This window comes from Salvelinus sp. IW2-2015, linkage group LG15, assembly GCF_002910315.2.
Source record: "Salvelinus sp. IW2-2015 linkage group LG15, ASM291031v2, whole genome shotgun sequence".
NCBI classification, from domain to species: Eukaryota; Metazoa; Chordata; class Actinopteri; order Salmoniformes; family Salmonidae; genus Salvelinus; species Salvelinus sp. IW2-2015.
Genome location: NC_036855.1, coordinates 42,079,371 through 42,093,259, shown reverse-complemented (window position 1 = coordinate 42,093,259; position 13,889 = coordinate 42,079,371). Strand labels below are relative to the sequence as shown.

The 13,889-nt window shown below is 39.4% G+C and overlaps 1 protein-coding gene across 2 annotated transcripts in view; it reads right to left on the bottom strand.

Moving 5' to 3' along the window:
* Positions 1-13,889, bottom strand: part of LOC111974150 (hypermethylated in cancer 2 protein) — a 55,819-nt gene that overhangs the window by 5,899 nt on the left and 36,031 nt on the right. The gene's annotated exons all lie outside the window — the stretch shown is intronic.

Genomic DNA, 13,889 nt, shown 5'->3' with positions numbered 1-13,889 from the left:
GCTACAAAGATACAGGCGTCCTTCATAACTCAGTTGCCGGAGAGGAATGGTGACTTTAAATAGTTACAGAGTTTAACTTCCTCTAGGGTAGGGGCAGCATTTCGGAATTTTGGATGAAAAGCATGCCCAAATTAAACTGCCTGCTACTCGGGCCCAGAAGATATGATATGCATATAACTGGTAGATCTGGATAGAAAACACTCTAAAGTTTCCAAAACTGTTAAAATAGTGTCTGTGAGTATAACATCACTGATTTGGCAGGCGAAAACCTGAGAAAAAATCCATTCAGGAAGTAAGTTTTTATTTTGGTTTTGTAGTTTTCTATTCAATGCCATTACAGTACCCCATTGACTTAGCCTCAATTGCAGTTCCATGCCTTCCACTAGATGTCAAACAGTCTTTAGAAATTGTTTCAGGCTTGTATTCTGAAAAATGAGGAAGTAAGAGTAGTCTGAATGAGTGGACCCTAAAGTGTCACAGAGCTTTTTCATGCGCGAGTCCGAGAGAGTGCCTTTCTTGTTTACCTTTTATATTGACGACGTTATTGTCCGGTTGAAATATTATCGATTATTTAGGCTAAAAACAACCTGAGGATTGAATATAAACATCGTTTGACATTTTTCTATGAACTTTACGGATACAATTTTTATTTTTTGTCTGCCTGTTTTGACTGCGTTTGAGCCTGTGGATTACTGAAGAAAACGCACAAACAAAACAGTTTTTTGGATATAAAGAGACTTTATCGGACAAAAGGAACATTTATTGAGTAAATTAATGTCTGCTGAGTGCAACCATATGAAGATCATCAAAGGTAAGTGATTAATTTTATCTCTATTTCTGACTTGTGTAACTCTTCTACTTGGCTGGTTACTGTTTGTAATGATTTGTCTGCTGGGCTATGTTCTCAAATAATCGTAAGGTRTGCTTTCGCCGTAAAGCATTTTTTAAATCTGACACCGTGGTTCACAAGAAGTTAATCTTTAAACTTATGTAAAATATGTTTTGTTTTCTGAATTTTTATAATGAGTATTACTGTATTTGAATTTGGCGCCCTGCAGTTTCACTGGCTGTTGAAGAGGTGGGACGCTACCGTATCACGTACCCTAGAGAAGTTAATGGAGGTAATAAGAGAAAACTGAGGATGGATCAACAACATTGTAGTTACTCAACAATAATAGCCTAAATGACAGAGTGAAAAGAAGGAAGCCTGTACAGAATAAAACAATTCCAAAACGCACCCTGTTTGCAACAAGGCACTAAATACTGAAAGAAATGTGGCAAATGAATTAACTTTTTATCTTGAAAACAAAATGTTATGTTTAGGGCAAATCTAATACAACACATTACTGAGTACCACTCTCCATATTTTCATAGTGGTGGCTGCATCATGTTATGGGTATGCTTGTAATCTTTAAGGACTGGGGATTTTTTCATGATAAAAAATAGAAGGAATGAAGCTAAGCACAGGCAAAATCCTAGAGGAAAACCTGGTTGAGTTTGCTTTCCACCAGACACTGGGAGATGAATTCACCTTTCAGCAGGACAATAACCTTAAAGACAAGGCCAAATCTACACTGGAGTTACTTACCAAGAATACAGTGAATGTCCCTGAGTGGTCAAGTTACAGTTTCGACTTAAATCTACTTGAAAATGGCAAGACCTGAAAATGATTGTTAAGCAATGATCAACAACCAATTTGACAGAGCTGGAAGAATGTTTTAAAGAATATCGGGTAAATGTTGCACAATCCAGGTGTGGAAAGCTCTCAGAGATGTAAATCCTTATGGATAGGGGGCAGCATTTTCACGTTTGGATGAAAAGCGTGCACAGAGTAAACTGCCTGCTACTCAGTCCCAGTTGCTAATATATGCATATTATTAGTAGATTTGGAGAAAAATCCAACCAGGAAGTGGGAAATCTGAGGTTTGTAGTTTTTCAAAGCTTGGCCTATCGAATACACAGTGTCTATGGGGTCATTTTGCACTTCCTAAGGCTTCCACTAGATGTCAACCGTCTTTAGAAACCTGTTTGAGGCTTCTACTGTAAAGGACGGGCTCATAAGGGCTCGTTGAGTTAGTGGTCTAGCAGAGTGCCACAAACTCTTGACGCTCGTTCATGTGAGAAGTAGCTCTCGTTCCATGGCTTTTCTACAGACAAAGGAATTCTTCGGTTGGGACATTATTGAACATTTATGATAAAAAAATCCTAAAGATTGATTCTATACATCGTTTGATATGTTTCTACGACCAGTAATATAACTTTTTGGAATTTTCGTCCGACATTTCCGCTGGACTTACCCGCGCCTCGTGAGTTTCGATTTGTTTACTAAACGCCCTAACAAAAGGAGGAATTTGGACATAAATGATGGACTTCATGGAACAAATCAAACATTTATTGTGGAACTGGGATTCCTGCGAGTGCATTCTGACGAAGATCATCAAAGGTAAGTGAATATTTATAATGCTATTTCTGACTTATGTCCAACATGGCGGATATCTTCTTGGGTTGTTTATGTCTCTGAGCGCCGTACTCAGATTATTGCATGGTTTGCTTTTTCTGTAAAGTTTTTTTGAAATCTGACACAGCGCTTGCATTAAGGAGAAGTATATCTTTAAATCTGTGAATAACACTTGTATCTTTTATTAATGTTTATTATGAGTATTTCTGAGATTTGATGTGGCTCTGTGCAAATTCACGGGATGTTTTGGAGGCAAAGCCAAATGTAAACTGAGGTTTTTGGATATAAATATGAACTGACCGAACAAAACATACATGTATTGTGTAACATGTTGTCCCGGGAGTGTCATCTGATGAAGAATATCAAAGGTTAGTGATGAATTTTATCCATATTTCTGCTTTTTGTGTCTACTCTCTTTGCTTGGAAAATCACTATATGCTTTCTGTGACTAGTTGCTGACCTAACATAATGATATGTTCTGCTTTCGCCTAAAATATTTTTTGAAATCGGACACTGTGGTTGGATTAACGAGAATTTTATCTTTAAAATGGTGCCTAATACTTGTATGTTTTAGAAAATTGAATTATGAGATTTCTGTTGATTGAATTTGGCACCCTGCAATTTCATTGGCTGTTGGAGAGGGGTTCCGCTAGCGGAACAGGGTTCAGGTTAACCAGAAAAGGCCAGAGAAGGCTAAAGGTGCTTCTACGCATGTTCTGATTTAACCGTTTGACRCGTACAAGAACATGGCTGTGATCATTCTACAGTGGTCCCTGCAGCGTCTACTCAAACGGCTGTGATTAGATTACTTTATTACACCAATAGAAAATACACTTAGCAACAGAATTTGGAGAATGAACAGAGTGCATCTTCTGGACCCAAAATGTATTAAATACGTAAATGAAAAAATAAAAACCTTTACCATTACAAATGTAGACAGAGGACAGAAAGAAAGCAGACACCTGATATAATTTCGGATGCCATTAAGGCGTACATCATAAAAACATACTACATTATAAAATCCATGTACACTAACAACAAAATGGCAGTGCAGAATGCCTCGTGAAAAAGGGTAGACATTTATGTCCCCAAAACATGACCAAATAATAGCACATTTACGCTGATCTGGTCACTCGTGGGAAACAACATTCAAACTGGATAATAACTCAAAACAACTTGTAAGGCTAGATCATTTTATAGATAACCACTACCAATGCAGTAAAAAAAACATGGCAGAGAATAAACACAGAAAGAATGAAGAACCGAACTCTAAAAGGAAACTAAGTCTTTTCGACTGACACGGATTACCTATTTTCTCGACCCTGTACAGTAAGCGTGGAAACCGAACTGCTAAAATCAATAAATTATAAATTAGGCATGCTTGAGTTCGACCTTAAAGATAAGATGAAGGCAAGCCTTGAAATGAGTGATGAGAAAGCCGCGACACAGGAAAAATAAACTGTAAAGCTGAAGGGGTACAGTCAATGTAATCAACACAGACGTTAATGAACTTAAGAGAGAACAAGTTGTTAAGAGAATACCTACTTGATATACAGACTAGATCAATGCGATAAAAATCTGGTGCTTTCCGGAATTAAAGAGGATGAAGATCCAAAGAGTGTGGTGAAAGAATTCATGGTTAAAGCACTACAGATCCCAGGCGACACTGTCGACCAAATTAAACTCGAATGCATCGTTTTGGACAGAGAGGACAGAGATACGAGTGCTCAATCATTGCCAAATGTGCATCCTTTAAAGATAAAATAATAGATAAAAGCCTGGGCAAAAGACTCACCATTAAACTCAAACACGTACATCGTTTCGGACAGCGATACGAGCACCCAATCATTGACAAATTAGAATCCTTTAAAGATGAAATAATGGTTAAAAGCATAAAATAGGCATGAACGATCGGTTCCCAAAGGAAATCGCAGAGCGACGCAAGGTACTGTATCCATTATTCAAAGACAATAGACTGAAAGGGAGACGTGTATCTCTCGTTATTGACAAGCTATGCATTGATAACCAACTGTTTTGAGACCAAAACCACTCCATTGCTATTCTAAATAAAATGGAACATTTAATACTATTAATGGCAGGGATTGTAATAWAAAAAAAATACAGAAATAATAAAATACAACAATTAATAAAGAAACTATAAATACACTATATTATTCAAGTTAGGGAATGTTGTAAAATAATTTGTATTCTATGTTTTATGTATAGTATTTATAAATAGATAAAAGATAGGACAATTCATGAAATAATAAATCCCCAAATACAAGGAACTGCAACACAAAAGATCCCAAAGCCCAAAATTAGGCAGGAATCAACAAGGTAGAAATAAAAACACAACAAGCAGAGGACACAAAAGACACAGTATGTGGGTATGTACTTCGGGCTTCGGATACTTTTGTGTTCCAGTTCCTTGTATATGTGAGGGGAGTAAGGGTGTGTAGTAAGATGGGGTACCTGTGTATTTTGTATGACTGGAAAAGTGTGATGAGTTAAGTGAGTAGGTAAGGAAAATGGTTGCAAATGCCAGAGCCCATGTGTGTCTGCGAGCAGGAGTTGTGACAGACTGAGTCTTTATATTTGCACAGATATGGTACATACATTTTCAAATTAAAATACAAATATATAGTTTATTTTTGTCCTATCATGATGGAACGGTGCCAACCCCATATCCTAGATACCGACCTGAGCGACCTACCTATTAAGGAGAAGTCCTTATCCATTTTATAGGTCTACTGCAAGTAGCCTACGCAGCCATGACAGAAAGGTGAACGTGGTCAGGACCCACAAAGCAGCACCGCCCCCTCAAAAGTCTGAGCCTGCATGGCAAGGTTGGTTCAAAAGCCAAAGCCCCTGGATGGGTGAGCATAATATACAAGGATTTTCTCAAAGCTGCTAATGAGAACCTTGATGACCTCGTACCTAGCCGGTAGGAATTCCGGTGGAGTACCCCACCCAGGTAGTGGCAGTGCTGGTAACACTGGCTGCAGTAACCCATGGGGAGGGAGTCACACTCTGACAATCAGAGAGGGGGCATATTATTGTGGCCCTGGCGGTACAGAATAATCAAACGGTCTGACTGCACAGAGGTGCTTGGGAAGATGGGTCTCAACAGGGGACCAGCGTGTGTGGGTGTTGGGGTGAAGAGGGTTTACAGACAGATTTATTCACTTATAATTCACTGTACCACAATTCCAGTGTGTCAGAAGTTTACTTACACTAAGTTGACTGTGCCTTTAAACAGCTTGGAAAATTCCAGAAAATTATGTCATTGCTTTAGAAGCTTCTAATAGGCTAATTGACATCATTTGAGTCAATTGGAGGTGTACCTGTGGATGTATTTCAAGGCCTACCTTCAACCTCTGTGCCTATTTGCTTGACATCATGGGAAAATCAAAAGAAATCAGCCAAGACCTCAGAAAAAAATGGAAGACCTCCACAAGTCTGGTTCATCCTTGGGAGAAATTTCCAAACCCTGAAGGTACCACGTTCATCTGTACAAACTATAGTACGGAAGTATAAACACCATGGGACCACGCAGCCGTCATTCCGCTCAGGAAGGAGACGTGTTCTGTCTCCTAGAGATGAACGTACTTTGGTGCGAAAAGTGCAAATCAATCCCAGAAAAACAACAAAGGACCTTGTGAAGATGCTGAGGAAACAGGTACAAAAGTATCTATATCCACAGTAAAACAAATCCTATATCGACATAACCTGAAAGGCCGCTCAGCAAGGAAGAAGCCACTGCTCCAAAACCTCCATAAAAAAGTTTGCAACTGCACATGGGGACAAAGATCGTACTTTTTGGAGAAATTTCCTCTGGTCTGATGAAAAAAATAGAACTGTTTGGCCATAATGACCATCATTATGTATGGAGGAAAAAGGGGGAGGCTTGCAAGCTGAAGAACACCATCCCAACCGGGAAGCACGGGGGTGGCAGCATCATGTTGCGGGGGTGCTTTGCTGCAGGAGGGACTCGTGCACTTCACAAAATAGATGGCATCATGAGGGAGGGAAATTATGTGGATATATTGAAGCAACATCTCAAGACATCAGTCAGGAAGATAAAGCTTGGTAGCAAATGGGTCTTTCAAATGGACATGACCCCAAGCATACTTCCAAAGTTGGCAAAATGGCTTAACGGCAACAAAGTGAAGGTATTGGAGTGGCCGAACTTGTGGGCAGAACTGAAAAGGCGTGTGCGAGCAAGGAGGCCTACAAACCTGACTCAGTTACACCAGCACTGTCAGGAGGAATGGGCAAAAATTCACCCAACTTATTGTGTGAAGCTTGTGGAAGGCTACTCGAAACGTTTGACCCAAGTTAAACAATTTAAAGGCAATGCTGCCAAATACTAATTGAGTGTATGTAAACTTCTGACCCACTAGGAATGTGATGAAAGAAATAAAAGCTGAAATAAATAAATCTCTCTACTATTATTCTGACGTTTCACATTCTTAAAATAAAGTGGTGATCCTAACTGGATTAAATGTCAGGAATTGTGAAAAAAAACTGAGTTTAAATGTAATTTGGCTATGATGTAAACTTCTGACTTCAACTGTATGTGCTCGGAAAACCACCAAGTGGTATAAGACAATATTTGTCCATCTGATCAACACTGCTACCCTCAATGGCCACATAGTTCACCGCCAGCTAACAAGTGAGATGATTACTGAACTAGGTTTTTTGCAATTGGACATACAGGTCACATACAAATCAAATACAGCTCCAATATGCAATTATATTGACAATATATCACCCACCTCCCCACTGCCTCATCCTCCTCCCCACTCCCTCATCCTCCCCAATCCCTCTCCAAACAGTATGTTGCTAGCATACAAAACCTGGCTTCAATCTTCAACAAGACAGTCCAGTTTCAGTTATGATGTTAAATACTGTTTCTGAAAGTACAGAATTAAGAGGAATTATTAGTAATTAAAATACAATCAGTATATAGCAATAAAACAATAAAGCAATAAAACAATAGTATAAGAAAGTAACATAAAATATATACAACATAATATATATATATATAAAATATATACAAATAATACGTTGCATTGACAATATGACACTTATGAATGATAACTGAAGAGCTCCACAAGGGGGCGGAAGTATGCTAAACAGACCAAATGAATACACAGGCTAATGCAATGACAAGGCCAGGGCAGCTTCAAAAGACATAACACAAGCTAACACCATTAGCATTGTTTTACAGAACTAATAGAAGAATGTAGCTACATAAGAACAATTATGCATAACAGCACAAAGGTTATGAAATTAGTACCTTGCGTGTCTGTGGTTGTAAAGGCATCCACACAAAATACATTAGGCTCCATAAATACAGTGTGCTACAGTAGAAATTACATTACACGATATACAGAAACTGTATTATGATAAGGTAATAAAGCACTTACTTTGATAGGAACGCACACACGTACAAAGTAATTATTAGTAATCTGTTCTGTTCTGACTGGAGATGGGCAAATGTGTCCATACTTGACCTTGGGAAACACTGGGGGAGTGCTTGGGCTCTCATCGAATATTTTCCTGGTCATCTAGCTAATCCACGGCGTACATTAGCATAGCATGCCTCAAACGTAAATTGTCCGCCACAGTGATATGGGCTACTTCTATGTGAATTAATGAGCCAGAACGCACATCATTTCAAGCTGTTCTATGAAAATAAAAATCTTTAAAAATAAAGTTAAAACAGCCTATAGATAATTAACAGGCAGCATGGTTTGATAAGGTAAGATAACAATGTATACAGTAAGTCTAATGTCTGAACATCTCATGTTTGTTGTACATTTACATGTTTTGCACTCCATCTGAATGTAGAGAGCTAGCTAACTAGCCAGCTAACGTTTGGCTAGCTACTGATTTAGTTAACGTTAGCTATTATCAGCTAACCAGCAGGGATGAATAAAATGTATTTATAGCTAGCAGGAGTTTAGGGTTGTTGCTAGCTAGTTAACTAGTGTTTGTCTGGGAGTTCCATTTGTTGATGAAGCTAGCTAGCTAGATGGCTGGCTAGTAAGCTAGTAGTTAACAACCCCAGCTAGCTAGCTAGTAATTAACAATCCCAGCCAGCTAGCTAGATAACTAGTTAACTAGCTAGCTAACACCTTGGCTAACATTCATCGGGCAACTTTGTCGTAGACAGCTAGGAGTAGGCAAACTCAAAGGCAAGCCACTACCAGCAGAAAGGAGCCCTTATTTCCACAGCCAACATCGGTTGCTACCTAGCTACATGAATCACATTTCTCTACTCCACTTATTTGTTACAGGGCTCCTGTCTTTTGACCCAGTGTAACAAGGGGGATTTCATAGCTACATAGCTAGCTATTGAAATTATGTTTGAATTCATGTTGACCTGGATTTACATTCATGTGTGTTTAGTGACATCTTGTGGTTGGTCGACAGTATTGCACCCCTTGACTTTTCTCCTCAGACTGTTTTATGTTGCTGGAGAGAATGTGAGGAGTGAGAGATTCCTTCAAGTCAACTAACACTACTGCTATGTTATGTGCTCATTACCCACCGAATAAAACAAATTGAAAAAGCTACATCATCACGTGCTTTCTTTCCTGTTTCCCTCAGAGGGAAAAACTAGAAAGTTACACCATTTTTACAATTTTAAATGTTACCTTTATTTAACTGGGCAAGTCAGTTAAGAAAAAAATATTATTTACAATGACAGTGGGTTAACTGCCTTGTTCAGGGGCAGAACGACAGATTCTTACCTTGTTAGCCTGGCCCAACGCTCTAACTACTAGGCTACCTGCCGCCAGCGGAAATCTAATTAGCATAATAATAAAAAATCCCCACAAAAGCTGCTAGTTTAAGCTAGAGATATTGTATCTGTTTAGTTTTTTTGCATTGGATGTGTCTCAAGCCACCGCATAAACCTATGTCGCCCTTCCGCATCTGCAGTGAAAAGTGACAGAGCTAGAGCAGTGTTTGTCAGACAATGAGACATCCCGAAAATCGGTCTTCTCACAAAATCGTCTGTAGCGTCCGAACGGTTTTGCCTACAAACTATTATGAACAACCCCTCTATGGAAAGATGAGACGCTCACAAACACGGTAGTGGTCTCYGTTTTGCTCTACGACTAGACGCGTCTTGGGACTCGTCTGAAGTCGGTACAACCGATCTGCCAACTTCTGTCTGTAGCGTCCGAACAGTTTGGACTACACACTAATATGACCCCTCCATGTAAAGGTGAGACTCTCACAAACATATCAATTCTTAATAACCAATGCCAGTCACGTGATCGGGTCCTTCTCACAGGCCTCACAATGCCGAAGTACAAGTGAAGACAGAAACATTGTAAATGCAACGCCGACATTGTAGATGCAACTAGCTTATATCATTCTACTACCCCCCAAAGTAGAAAAGTTGACCTATTCTATTACCTTATTGAATTCCGAGGCGCACTTCAAAGATGTGGGGCTCCTGAGTGGCGCAGTGGTCTAAGGCACTGCATCTCAGTGCTAGAGGCATCACTACAGGTGAGACTCTAAAGGTCTCACCTGTAGTGTTGCAGGCACTATAACCAGTGCCTGCAACCTGGACCAGGGTAGTTACAAACAGCACAGGAATGAAATCATGTAATGATCACATTTTTACTAACGCTGCAGATATTTGCTTTAAAGTAGTATCCAAATCCATAGGATGTAGTGATCACAGTATAATAGCCATATCTAGGAAAACCAAAGTTCAAAAGGCTGGGCCTAATATAGTGTATAAGAGGTCATACAAGAAGTTTTGTAGTGATTCATATGTTGATGATGTAAAGAATATTTGCTGGTCTGTGGTGTGTAATGAGGAGTAACCAGACGCTGCACTTGACACATTTATGAAACTACTTATTCCAGTTACTAATAAGAACTGTAAAAACGTCTGTAAAATTACTGTAAAAAAGGTTAAATACCATTAGATTCATGAGGAATTGAAAAATTATATGGTTGAGAGGGATGAGGCAAAGGGTATGGCAATTAAGTATGGCAGCCCAACAGATTGGCAAACGTACCGCAAATTAAGAAATCATGTGACTTAACTAAATAAAAATAAAAATAAACTACACTATGAAACAAATATAAATTATATAAAGAATGACAGTAAAAAGCTTTGGGGCACCTTAAATGACATTTTGGGAACACAAGCAAACTCGGCTCCTTCATTTATTGAATCAGATGGCTAATTCATCACAAAGCCCACTGATATTGCAAACTACTTTAATGATTTTTTCATTGGCATGATAAGAAAACTTAGGGTTGACATGCCAACAACAAACGCTGACACTACACATCCAAGTATATCAGACCAAATTATGAAAGACAAGAATTGTACTTTTGAATTCCGCAAAGTCAGTGTGGAAGTGGTGAAAAATTATCTATCAACAATGACAAGCCAACGGGGTCTGACAACCTGGATGGAAAATTACTGAGCGTTTTGTCACTCCTATTTGCCATATCTTCAATTTAAGCCTACTAGAGAGCGTGTGCCCTCAGGTCTGAAGGAAAGCTAAAGTCATTCCGCTACCCAAGAATAGTAAAGCCCCCTTTACTGGCTCAAATAGCCGACCAATCAGCCTGTTACCAACCCTTAGTAAACTTCTGGAAAAAATTGTGTTTGACCAGATACAATGCTATTTCACAGTAAACAAATTGACAACAGAGTTTCAGCACGCTTAGAGGGAAGGACACTCAACAAGCACAGCACTTACACAAATGACTGATGATTGGCTAAGATAAATTGATGATAAAATGATTGTGGGGGCTGTCTTGTTAGACTTCAGTGCAGCTTTTGACATTATTGATCATAGTCTGCTGCTGGAAAAAACTTAAGTGTTATGGCTAAAATGTGGATGAAGAGTTACTTGTCTAACAGAACACAGAGGGTGTTCTTTAATGGAAGCCTATCGAATATAATAATTCTCCCGGGTAGCTGTTTAGGCCCTTTGCTTTTTCAATTTCTACTAACGACACGCCAYTGACTTTGAGTAAAGCCAGAGTTTCTATGTATGCAGATGACTCAACACTATACACGTCAGCTACTACATCGACTGAAATGACTGCAACACTCAACAAAGAGCTGCACTTAGTTTCAGAGTGAGTGGCAAGGAATAAGTTTGCCCTAAATATTTCTAAAACTAAAAGCATTATATATGGAACAAAACACTCACTAAACCCTAAACCTCAACTGAATCTTGTAATAAATAATGTGTAAATTTAGCAAATTGAGATGACTAAACTGCTTCTTGTAACCCTAGATTGTAAACTGTCATGGTCAAAACATATTGATGCAGTAGTAGCTAAGATGGGGAGAAGTCTGTCTATAATAAAGTGATTCTCTGCCTTCTTAAGAATCCTATCAACAAGGCAGGTCCTACTGGCCCTAGTTTTGTCGCACCTTGATTACTGCTAAAGTCCCATGGTCAGGTGCCACAAAAAAGGACTTAGGAAAATTGCAATTGACTCAGAACAAGGCAGCACGGCTGGCCCTTGGATGTACACAGAGAGCTAATATTAATAATATGCATGTCAATCTCTCCTGGCTGAAAGTGGAGAAGAGATTGACTTCATCACTACTTTTATTTCTGAGAGGTATTGACATGTTGAATGCACCGAGCTGTCTGTCTCAACTACTGGCACACAGCTCAGGCACCCATGCATACCCCACAAGACATGCCACAAGAGGTCTCTTCACAGTCTACAAGTACAGAACAGACTATGGGAGGCACACAGTACTACATGGAACTCTATTCCACATCAATTAACTGATGCAAGCAGTAAAATTAGATTTAAAAAACACCTTATGGAACAGCGGGCTACCGTGCCAAGCCAGCCAGCACACACCACACCACACACACACACACACACACACACACACACACACACACACACACACACACACACACACACACACACACACACACACACACACACACACACACACACACACACACACACACACATGGATTTAGTAATGTAGATATGTGGTAGTTGTGGAGTAGGGCCTGAGGGCACACAGTTGTTGTGAAATCTGTGAATGTATTGTAACGTTTATAAGTTATTTATTTATTTATTTATTTATTTCACCTTTATTTAACCAGGTAGGCAAATTGAGAACACGTTCTCATTTACAATTGCGACCTGGCCAAGATAAAGCAAAGCAGTTCGACACATACAACAACACATAGTACACATGAGTAAAACAAACATACAGTCAATAATACAGTGAAAAATAAGTCTATATACAATGTGAGCAAGTGAGGTGAGATAAGGAGGTGAAGGCAAACAAAATATATAAATAATATATAAAATAAATAAAAATATTAAAAATATATATTATATAAAAAAGGCCATGGTGGCGAAGTAAATACAATATAGCAAGTAAAAAAAACACTGGAATGGTTGGTTTGCAGTGGAAGAAAGTGTAAAGTAGAGATAGAAATAATGGTGCAAAGGAGCAAAATAAATAAATAAATACAGTAGGTAAAGAGGTAGTTGTTTGGGCTAAATTATAGATGGGCTATGTACAGGTGCAGTAATCTATGAGCTGCTCTGACAGCTGGTGCTTAAAGCTAGTGAGGGAGATAAGTGTTTCCAGTTTCAGAGATTTTTGTAGTTCGTTCCAGTCATTGGCAGCAGAGAACTGGAAGGAGAGGCGGCCAAAGGAAGAATTGGTTTTGGGGGTGACCAGAGAGATATACTGCTGGAGTGCGTGCTACAGGTAGGTGCTGCTATGGTGACCAGCGAGCTGAGATAAGGGGGACTTACCCTAGCGAGGTCTGTAGATGACCTGGAGCCAGTGGGTTTGGCGACGAGTATGAAGCGAGGGCCAGCCAACGAGAGTGTACAGGTCGCAGTGGTGGGTAGTATATGGGGCTTTGGTGACAAAACGGATGGCACTGTGATAGACTGCATCCAATTATATAAACTGCCTTAATTTTTCTGGACTAATGGGGATCCATAATAAATACAAATATAAAGACACAGCGGTTGGAACCAAAAATCTCATATTTGGACTCATCTGACCAAAGGACAGATTTCCACCGGTCTAATGTCCATTGCTCGTGGTTCTTGTCCCAAGCAACCGGTCTAATGTCCATTGCTCGTGGTTCTTGTCTCAAGCAAGTCTCTTCTTCTTATTGGTGTCCTTTAGTAGTGGTTTCTTTGCAGCAATTCGACTATGAAGGCCTGATTCAGTCTCCTATGAACAGTTGATGTTGATATTTGTCTGTTACCTGAACTCTATGAAGTATTTATATTGGCTGCAATGTCTGAGGCTGGTAATTCTAATGAACTTATCCTCTTCAGCAGAGGTAACTCTGGGTATTCCTTTCCTGTGGCGGTCCTCATGAGAGCCAGTTTCATCATAGCGCTTAGTGGTTTTTGCAAATGCACT